The sequence below is a fragment of the Meriones unguiculatus genome, chromosome 1, assembly GCF_030254825.1.
Source record: "Meriones unguiculatus strain TT.TT164.6M chromosome 1, Bangor_MerUng_6.1, whole genome shotgun sequence".
In the NCBI taxonomy this organism is placed as follows: domain Eukaryota; kingdom Metazoa; phylum Chordata; class Mammalia; order Rodentia; family Muridae; genus Meriones; species Meriones unguiculatus.
Window position 1 is genome coordinate 114,893,777 of NC_083349.1, and position 11,067 is coordinate 114,904,843.

The 11,067-nt window shown below is 42.1% G+C and overlaps 1 long non-coding RNA gene across 1 annotated transcript; it reads right to left on the reverse strand.

Annotated features, from left to right (window-relative positions):
- Window positions 1-835: 835 nt before the first annotated feature.
- LOC132649536 (uncharacterized) lies at window positions 836-5,993 on the reverse strand. Its single transcript, XR_009588040.1, has 2 exons — window positions 5,432-5,993; window positions 836-1,746 (listed from the first exon to the last, which is right to left on the reverse strand). It is a non-coding gene; the product is annotated as an uncharacterized LOC132649536 (long non-coding RNA).
- Between the last annotated feature and the right edge of the window lie 5,074 nt (window positions 5,994-11,067).

The window sequence follows — 11,067 nt, forward strand, 5'->3', positions numbered from 1 at the left end:
ACAAAGAAAATCTTTTTTTTCCGAGGTTGCTTTGTTTTTTAGAAAAGCCATCATTTGGGTTTTGAGACAATAATTTAGACTTGAGATGAATGTTGCCAATTAATGTCGGATTCTAAGCACATGAGGGAGGCAGCTTGGGCGTAGAAGGAGGTGTGCAGGGAGGATTAAAATCAGTTCTTGTCTTTACTAGGTCATTCGCTCTTAACCTGTGAAGTGTATCTGGGATGAGAGGCTTCAGTTCCTGCATTTTTAAAACCAGGAAGATATAAACCCTGTCCTATGTGGTTCTGAGGATTGATTGAGGTAATCATTAGAAAGAAGCCTTGAGTCATGCCGTCATCACTCATGTTGGTGGCCCCAGAAACCTCACTTATATCCATGGTTGGCTCATCAATGGAGCCCATGACTTTTAGTAACTCAGACTGCAAAGAGTATCATCATAGACTCCTACTCCTTCCTCCTTTGATCTTATGTGCTGATTATTTTTGGTTCAATAGTTAATTTATTTTATTTTCTTTGGTTTTGAGACAGGGTTTCTCTGTTTAGTCTTGGCTAGCCTCTAACACACAGAGATCTACCTGCCTCTGCCTCCCAGAGTAATGGGATTACAGGTGTGTGACACCATGACCAGCTGTTAGTTATAATCTTAATTATAATATTAATCATAAAAATGATGTAGGTATCTGTTCAATTAACCTTTGCAGCATTGTGCAGTCCTTTCCCATATGGTAATATTTTTCTTTTGCTGGAGAAACTTCCACAGCCACACTTAAATACCACCTGAGGGGAGGGCTGGAAGATAGAACAAGGTAACACGAAGAAGGACACCAAGTCATTGATCAAGGTGCCAATTTATTGAAGGGAGAGCCAACTATATAAAAGCAGGAGAAAACAAGGAAGTTTTTTTATTGTAACATCCATCTGCGTCAGCTGGCGGCTCGTCCGAGAATTCACTCAAGGTTGCATGGAACCAGCTATCTGGCTCCCAGGGAAGTGGGGAGCTTGCTTATCTTGTTTCCAGGAACTGTGTGCAGCTTGTCTATCTTGTTCCCAGGAACAGAGCTCCCTAATGCAAAGCTTGCCAAGGTCAGTCTTTCAGAAGCTGACTGGCTGCCAAAGTCAGAAGGCAAAACTTTATTTACCAGAGACCACTACTCAAGCTCAGCACCAGATACGAACTCCACTTTGGCTAATTCAAATCCACTGTGGCTGCCACAATTTTTCCCTTTTAAATTAAAACAAAAGGACCATGCCTGTCTTAGGTGGGGTGATTTCAAATAAATATCCTACCTGTCATGGGAGAATCCCGCGTATAGGGGGACTTTCTGTCTTAGGTGAGTACTTATCAATCACCCGTTATGCATCATTGACTAACCGGCCCATGCACAGGAAAGGAGAGGTTAAAGCTGACATTTGAGCTGGGCAAGCCAAACCCCTACCTGGGGCGAGGGACTTACAGCATGCTGCTGTTCAATGGCCAAAAGGACTTTGTTCGTGGTGTCATTAAATCTAACCTGGTGCTGTCAAGCTGAGTGGACACATCTGGCAATTATAAAGATGAATAGTACCAGAACAGCAACAAGAGGGGGGTTGGGCACTAAGGCCCAAAGGTGTAATTTAATCCTTACTGGATGAATCAGCTGTAGCAGGATCAGCAATATCATCACTTGGGGAATGATCGTGTTTTTGGATGTAATCCACTTGTTGCATCATTCTCTCTGGCAGCCATAGAGCAGCATCTTTAACCTGCAAAAAACCCACAAACATATCCTCATCCCCAAAATAAAATGGGGTTGGGTCCATTCTATATATTATTTAAGGGGTCCCTCTATTTAACTGTGGAGGTTTTAACTGTCAAAAATGTTTAGCTGTAGATTTGTCATGTTTGTTCAGAGTTAAAAAAATTTAAATTGAGCTCTGGATGAATGAGAAGGACATAATTTTTCCTTTTTTGTCTTTTGTAAATATATTTTAATGGTGGCATGGGCATGTTAAGCCATGCCTTGGCCCATATGATTATAAGGAATACCTGTTACATGTTTAATATTTAATTTTTATAAAAAATTTGAAAAGGCTTGTTGGTATAAGGTGGACCGTTGTCAGTCTTAATTTGGTGTGGTACACCAAGAACAGTGAAGGCAGCCAAACAATGATCTATAATGTGGCATGTAGCTTTTTTAGAATGCAAGGTAGCAAGAATAAATTTTATATAGGTATTAATAATTACATGAATAAATTTTAATTTTTTAAATTTTATAAAATGAGTTACATCCATCTGCTATAGCTGACCTGGCGTCAGCCCTCGGGGGTTAACCCCAAGATGAGGTACTGGACAGAAAACATTACAATTGTTATATTTTTTTAACAATTTTTGTTTGTTTGTTTTTTGGTAAGGCCATAAGTTAAACATAAGGAATGACTATTAAAATGATGTAATTCACAAGCCAACTGAGCTTTTTGTATAGGTGTTTTTTGATCCAAAGTTATTAAGGCTTTATCAATAGTCTGGTTACCTAGAGCAAGAGGTCCAGGGAGGCCAGAATGATCTCTAACATGAATAATAGCAAAAGGATTTTGACAGGCCTGAATAAGTCCTTGAATTTGAGCGAACATTTGACTAGCACGAGTGGTAGAAAGAATCTGACCTGCTGTTTCAAGCTTAGGAATAGCTTGAGCAATATAAGCACTGTCAATAAACAAATTAAAAGGCTCAAAAAATGTTGTAAAACTGCGTGGATAGCCATTAATTCTGCAAGTTGAGCAGATAACCCTGGAACTTGAACAATAACTTTTTGTCTATTAATAGTATAGCCAGTTTTTTTTTTTAAGAGCATAAGCAAATATTTGCATTGAAGAATCTCCAGCCTTTTTAAATGGAGAACAACATATTTTATAGTTTTTTTATATGATACATTGTAATAACTGTAATTTTTTTAAATTGGCACAAACAGCATGGCTTGGTTTTACTTTGTAAAATTAATAAAATAAATACCAAGGTCTTTTTCCCTCCCCTAAAGGGTTGAGAAACTGTTTAAAGTTCTTTGTTAGACTGCCCAAGGGTTATTATTTTAAAATACCTGATAAATTTTAAAATGTTTTATAGAATTTAACTCCATGGTCCAGGACCAAACTCAGAGGTGTTGATTCAAACTGTCTCATGTCTAAAAATATTGTCTACAGATAAACATACACACACAGAAACATACATAAGGAACATAGAAATCCAACATTGCTACCTTGGAGTAACTAGAATGTCCAAATACCAGAACTTGACTGGCCCCTACCAGACTCAGTCCCCCAGATTTCAGAAGGAGTAGACCCCCTCATGGGCCCCCTCCACACACATAGATTTTAGAAGGAGCAGAGCTCCCATGGCCCTCTCCACAGCTTCCAGATGGAGGGCAGGCTCCAGCAGCCCTCTCTTTATACAAAGGAGGGTCCCAGTGACCCCTCCCCTGGTCCCAAAAGGAGTAGAGCCTTTATAGGCCCCAGGAGCCCTCTTTTGGCCCCTTTTTTTGGGAATTGGAGCATCCTCCAGATTCCCTTGACCAAACTGGAAACTCTCTGAGCTTCCTCAGACCTCGCCAGCAAACCAAAACCAGAACAGACAGCTGGCAGACAAAACAAAAAACAAAGACAAAGACAAAAAACAACCATGGTACCTGTTTTTTAAACATTTAAATATTTTTTTAAAACCTGTTTTTGTAATATTAAAACAAAGCATCATTTTTTAAAATATTTATTTATTTCTTTATTATGTATACAATGTTGTGCCTGCATGTACACCTGCATGCCAGAAGAGGGCACCAGATCTCATTATAGATGGTTGTAAGCCACCATGTGGTTGCTGGGAATTGAACTCAGGACCTCTGGAGGAGCAGTCAGTGCTCTTAACCTCTGAGCCATCTCTCCAGCCCCAAAGCATAATTTTTTAATAATTTATTTAATTTTTATGTTATGTGCATTAGTGTGAAGGTGTCAGATCCCTTGGAATTTGTGTTACAGACAGTTGTGAGCTGCCATGTGGGTGCTGGGAATTGAATCTGGGTCCTTTGGAAGAGCAGACAGTGCTCTTAACCACTGAGCCATCTCTCCAGCCCCAAAGCATCATTTTTAGGAGTGAAATCATAAAGCACATTTATAATTTTAAAAGTCAAAACCAAACTTTAAAATTTACCAGTGCAAACAATTTAATTTTTAAAACCAACACCAATTTAAAATGAGACTTGTCTTTTTAGTCTAAAAGGGAACAAAATTTATGTTAATTAAGAGGTTTTATAATTTTTTAGCCCATATCATATAGCAAAGATGGCAGAGTCATATTATATGGTTGTCTTTTAAACATATATGTTTTAAACATATATATTTTTTAAACAACAGTTTGAATATAACTTTATTTATTTGTTTTTGTTTTATGTGCATTGGTGTTTAGCCTGCATGTATATCTGAGTGAGGGTATCAGCTCTTGAAGTTACAGACAACTGTGAGCTGTCTTGTGGGTGCTGGGAATTGAACCCAGGTCCACTGGAAGAGCTCAGTGTTCTTAACCACTGAGCTAGCTCTCTGGACTGAATATAACTTTAAAATATATTTAATTACTCTTGATCTATAACCTAGATATATATTAACCATTTAAGATCAGTCAAAAATAAACATAAAATGACCATATATTTAAACACATAGATAAAACTCTTTTTACTGTAATTTTAAGCATGATAGTCAAGAGTGGCCCAATATCAGCACAAAGCTGAATATAACCAGTTAAGTTTGCTTTAGCTCAACAGGGTCTGATAGCTGTTTTAGAGGCAGAATTAACATTTTTAAAAGCCAATTGCTGGACAAATGGAAGTCCACTCTGAGTGAAATATCCTTTTTTTGTGTTACATTAGAATTATCATTATTATTATTACCATAAATATTTAGTAATTGAACCTGTTCTCTTTTTAATTGGATTTTTCTCTCGGAGAACAGTAATATCTTCCTGCAGTGATCCCATGCCACCCACACATGTAGCAAGGAAAGCCACAGGGGCTAAGGGTGCAGGAGGCCAGTCTGAATTATGAGACTTGGCAGCTTTTTTTCTCTTACTATGTTTTATACTCATTATCTAGAGCTTGTCTCCTAAATAATTTTTTAGCTCTTAAATTACACAAATTGTTTGAGCTCCTTTATGAAGTAACCTTAGAAGTACCTTTTTCTGCCTGTTTGGCTGCTCTAATTTTTCCAAGTAACTCTTTAGCTTGTGGGATTCCCTTTCCCAAGTCTCCAGACTGGCAGTGCCTACATCTGGAAACCAGGGACAAACTTCACTTACATATTAAAGGAATTAGGGAGTTTATCCAAATTCTTTGTGTCTTAAGAACCTATTTGAGGGATCTGATAGAACCCATCCTACTAGTTTCTTGCCCCATGACGGCCACCTGACTCTTACCTTAGTTACTTTGTGCGTGTTCCTGTGGTCCATATAACTTGCTTCAGCTGGTCCTCCGCCTCAGGTTCCCGGGTTTTGGCACCACCTGTGGCTGCCGGCAGCCACACTTAGATACCACCTGAGAGGAGGGCTGGGAGATAGAACAAGGCAACACGAAGAAGGACACCAAGTCATTGATCAAGGTGCCAATTTATTGAAGGGAGAGCCAACTATATAAAAGCAGGAGAAAACAAGGAAGTTTTTTTATTGTAAAAAAAATCTGCGTCATCTGCGTCAGCTGGCGGCTCGTCCGAGAATTCACTCAAGTTTGCATGGAACCAGCTATCTGGCTCCCAGGTTAGCGGGGAGCTTGCTTATCTTGTTTCCAGGAACTGTGTGCAGCTTGTCTATCTTGTTCCCAGGAACAGAGCTCCCTAATGCAAAGCTTGCCAAGGTCAGTCTTTCAGAAGCTGACTGGCTGCCAAAGTCAGAAGGCAAAACTTTATTTACCAGAGACCACTACTCAAGCTCAGCACAAGATACACACTCCACTTTGGCTAATTCAAATCCACTGTGGCTGCCACACTTTGGCATATTTTACAGGTGATTCTGATGATGATGGGTTTTTTTTTTTTTTTTTTGCCCTTTAAATATCTTGCCATGCCTCTATTCTACCTTTGCTTTCTAAAGCTATTTTTTTACAGGGTATAAAAGGTACTGCTCAGTGTTTTCTTGTACACATTGTTTCTAAAGAGAAATTTACTGGCTTTTTTCCTGCTCTGTAGAGAATATTTTCCCTCTTTGAGCAATTCAAACATTTTGTAGCACTGATTTCTGTCAGTGTGTTAAGATGTCCCTTAAGGTTGGTTTTGTGGTCTTAAACATTTCCTGTGCTTGGAGTTCACTGATGGACTCAGATATGTGGGTTTCTGGGTTTCGTAATATATGGAAATGCTCTAATCATGACTTCTTTCGGTGTGCTTTCTATTTTCCTCGATCCCTCCTTCAGGCCTCCTGTCTGGCTGGAAAAATAAAGATATGTTTCCCATGGGGTGATTTGAGGTCATTCTTGAGAGTTGGATTAAGCAGGAGATGTGACTAGAAGACTTGACAATTTATTTAATCGCTGAGGGACCAGAGGATGTCAAGGCTGTGTCATGCCTGTGTGCCCAGGGTGTTGGCGGAATGCAAGGAGAGAGACTTTGTTACAGGGAGAGATGTAGAGTTCACCCTTGGATGTGCTGAGTTGAAAGCCCTTTTGTGAGCTTTAAGGAGACAGTTCTAAATTAACTCACTCAGATTTGGGAATTAGTAGTAGAGGGATGGTAGTTGAAGTCTACTAGCAGATAAAAATTCTGATATAGTTGGTACATTAAAAATCAGGGAAGTAGGGAGTGGGCTGGAGAGATGGCCCAGCAGTTAAAGAGTGCATATTCATTTTGCAGAGAACTAGAGTTCAGTTCTCAGCACCTAGGGGGAGGCTCACAACCATAGCTGCGGTTTAGCAGGATCTGATGCTCTTGTCTAGTTTACATGGGTACCATTGCTCATGTAGTACACACACACGCACACACACACACACACACACACACACACACACACACACAGAGAGAGAGAGAGAGAGAGAGAGAGAGAGGAAAACACCCATAAACATAAAATAAAAATGAACAAATCTTATCCAGTCATGATGGCACATGCCTTTAGTTTCAGCACTTGGGAGGCAGAGCCAGGTTAAACTCTATGAGTTCAAGACAACCCAGATCTACATAGCTACTTTCGGGCTAGCCAGAGCTAGATAGACCCTATGTAAAAATAAAAAAAATAAAAAAAATAAAAAAAAAAAAACCTAAAAAAAAATTCTATATAGAAACATCAAAATGAAATATTTTAAAAGAAAATCACCCCTAATTTATTCCTCAGTCTTGGGTAAATGATTCAAGTTTCTACAGTTGCTCACAGGCATCTACAAATCACTCCATTATCTTGGTGTTACTTTTCCCCAGGGAAGCCTGGTGGTGGCTGAGGAACCAACACCTTGCTGGAGAAGGTCAAGGAAGGCTACTGTGTGGAGATGATGCCCAACACAGAGCGGTCTGTTGTCAGCCGGTGAGATGGAACAGAGCAAAACCTTTCCTCTGAGAAAAAGCAGAGCCAGGCTGTTTCTTCTGCAGACAGTCTACCACGCCTGTTGGCCCCCCTGTGCAGCGAGTCCACACATCAGCCCAGGTCCAGGAGCCTCTGTCTTCTGGCATCTATCTTTCGTTTCTTAAGAGTAATATATTTTTAAAGATTTATTTATTTATCTAAATGTTTGTTTATTTATTATGTGTAGAATGTTCAGTCTGTGTGTACACCTGCACACCAGCAAACACCAGATCTCATTATAGATGATTGTGAGCCACCATGTGGTTGCTGGGAATTGAACTCAGGACCTCTGGAAGAGCAGACAGTGTTCTTAACCGCTGAGCCATCTCTCCAGGCCACTAACAGTCTTATCTTTGACCACAAGCCTTCATGTGCCAAGGTTCACTTTCTGGAAGTTGGGCAGTGAACAGTTCAAACTTTGCCTTTGTGTTCCTGGTACCTATGCTCAAGAAAGCATCACGTGGCCCTGCATAGCAAGCGGGCTCATCTCTTCATCTACTGCCCCCCGGCCCCTCAGCTTTGAAACTGATATGTAGCAGAGGCTGACATTTAAACTTCTATCTTCCTGCCTCCACAAGTACTGAGTTTACCTCAGCCAAACTGGTATACATGGTGCTGGGCATCAGTCCCAGGGCTTCATGCCCGCTGAGCAAACACTTTACTAACTGAGCTGGAGCCCCAGCCATTCTCTCTCTCTCTCTTTTCCCTTTGTGTATTTGTTTGCATGCATGTTCATGTGTGTAATTAAAGTGTGGGTTTGTTACACCATGTGTGTGGAGGTCAGAGGACCTCTACTGTAGTTCTTGACCCGTCAACCTTGGTTGAGACAGGCTCTCTTTGCCATGGGTGAATGTGTCCCACTGTGGAAGTGCTGGGATTACAGACACATGCTACTACACCCAGCCCTGTGTGAATTCTGGGGATCAGGACTCAGATCCTCAAGTTTGTGTAGCAGGTACTTCACCCACCAGAGCCATCTCTCCAGGCCAACACTTCTTATAAAGCCACTAATGCCACTGTGGCAATTTCCCCTATTGACTTCCTTTAGGCATAATTACTTCACAAATGCTCTATCCTTAAATATCAATACACAAGACTTTGAGGGTTAAATTCCCAACTCTTGAACTCGAGGGAGGGTTACCCATTCAAACTACAGCAGTGTGTTCATGTTACTGTGGGATCAGATTCCACAACTTCTCATTTTGCAACACTGAAATTTCATACCCATTAAACAACCCCAACTGCCTGCCTTCCCTATCTCCCAGGAACCACCATTCTACTGTTCCAATGCAAAAAGGTTTTGGCTACTTTAGAAACCCCATACAAACAGAATCATTCAAAACTTACCTTCTTGTAACTGGCTTATTTCACCTTGCAACATGTTCCCAAGGTTCATCCACGCTGTAAACTGCACTAGAATTTCATTTTGAAGGCTTACTAGTATTCGTATATGCAATGTTCTGGCTAGTTTTATGTCAACTTGACACCAAGCTAAAGTCATCAGAGGAGAGAGTGTCAATTGATAAAATGTCTCCATAAGATCAGGCTATAGGCAAGCCTGTAGAATGTTTTCTTTTCTCTTCTTCTTTTCTTCTTTTCCTTTCTTCTTTCCTTTCTTCTTTTCCTTCCTTCCTTCTTTCTCTCTCTCTCTCTCTCTCCGTCCCTCCCTCTCTTCCTTCCTTCTTCCTTTCTTTTCTCTTTCTTTCTTTGTTTTTCTCCTTCAAGATAGGGTTTCTCTGTAGCCTTGGCTTTCCTGGACTTCCTTTGTAGACCAAGCTGACCTCAAAATCACAGAGATCCACTGGTGCCTGCCTCCCAAGTGCTGGGATTAAAGGTGTGCTCCCTCAGGCAGACATTTTCTTAATTAGTGAGTGATGTAAGAGGGTCCAGCACACTGTGGGTGGGGCCACTGCTGAGCTGGTAGCCTTGGGTTTTATAAAAAAAGGGGGAGATAGAAAGACCTGGAAGGGTCTGGAGGGCCACAAGGAGAGCAACAGAATGAAAAAATCTGGGCGTAGGGGTCTTTTCTAAGATTGATACTCCAACCAAGGACCATTCATGGAGATAACCTAGACTCCCTGCACAGAGGTAGCCCAGTCTCCACATGGGCTTACTAGTAAGGGGAACAGACTGTCTCTGACATGAACTCAGCGGCTGGCTCTTTGATCACCCTCCCTGAGGAGGGAGGGGAGCAGCATTACCAGGCCATAGAGGAAGACTATGAAAGACAGTCCCGATGAGACCTGATAGGCTAGGGTCAGATGGAAGGGGAGGAGGTCCTCTACTATCAGTGGACTGGGGAAGGGCCATGGGAGGAGAAAAAGAAAGAAAGCTAAGCAAACCAGTAAGCAGCACCCCTCCATGGCTTCTGCCTCAGCCCATGTCTCCAGGTTCCTGCCGTATTTGAGTTCCTGTCCTGACTTCCTTCCGTGATGAACAGCGATGTGGAAATGCAAGCCAAATAAACCCTTTCCTTACAACGTTGCTTTGACCATGGTGTTTCATCGCAGCAAATAATAACCCTAACTAAGACATTGCACATCTTCTGTGTATCTACTCATCCCTTTTGGCTGTTCAATAATCTGTAGAAGACGTAATTCTCAGGTTACCATGTGGACGGATGGTAGAAGGCTGACAGTCGTGGCAGAAAGACTGGATTGGATCTGTTGAGACTCGTTCATGTTCACTGTGCCCAAAGACTGAGCTCAGCCTACCTCCCTCGCTTTTAGAAGCCCTACGACTTACCCAGGTCACTTTTCTAACCCACCACTTCCCCTTAGCAGTACTTTATCTGTGCATCTCTCTCTCTCTCTCTCTCTCTCTCTCTCTCTCTCTCTCTCTCTCTCTCTCTCTCTCTCTCTCGGTGAGTTGAGGTCCCTCCGCCCAACCCACGCAGTTTTCCAGCAGTGTGCTGCCCGCTCTTCCAGAGAGGAAGCGGGTGTTCTTCCAGCAAATCTGAGGCTCTCTGGGGAAGCATATGTTTGATTTACTATTCCTGGTACTATAAGTTTAAATGTTTACGGATATTTAAAACAGGGATGAAAGCATCCCATTCATGATGCTAGAATCTGTGAGGCCGATGCAAAAAAAAAAAAAAAAAAAAAAAAATTGGTTTTCTTGGCTGGAGAAAGGTGTGTTGTGGCATTGTGAGCCTCTTGCTCTCAGCCCTGAGTTAGGCTCACGTGCTGCTGAATGGGTACAGAACCCTGGAGTTTGTCAAATAGGGGCATAGACCTGGCTGGCACAGCAGGGTGGAGCAGGAGTCCACCTACCCCAGCCTGGTTTTACAAGGAGGCAAAAGGCCAGGAGGCATCCAGCCGAGCCCACCGGACTAGGCGGGCGGTGACCACCGTGCTGCTGGCCGCCTAGCTCCAGACATTCCGCTCCTGCCGCTGGAATGCGCAGACAGGGTTTCTTGTTGGCCTTTGGCGGCTCCGGGGCCAGTGTGGCGTGGTCTTCCAGGGGGCGGGGCGGGGAGGGGCCCCGGGAGCGGGACCTTTAAATTGCCCACC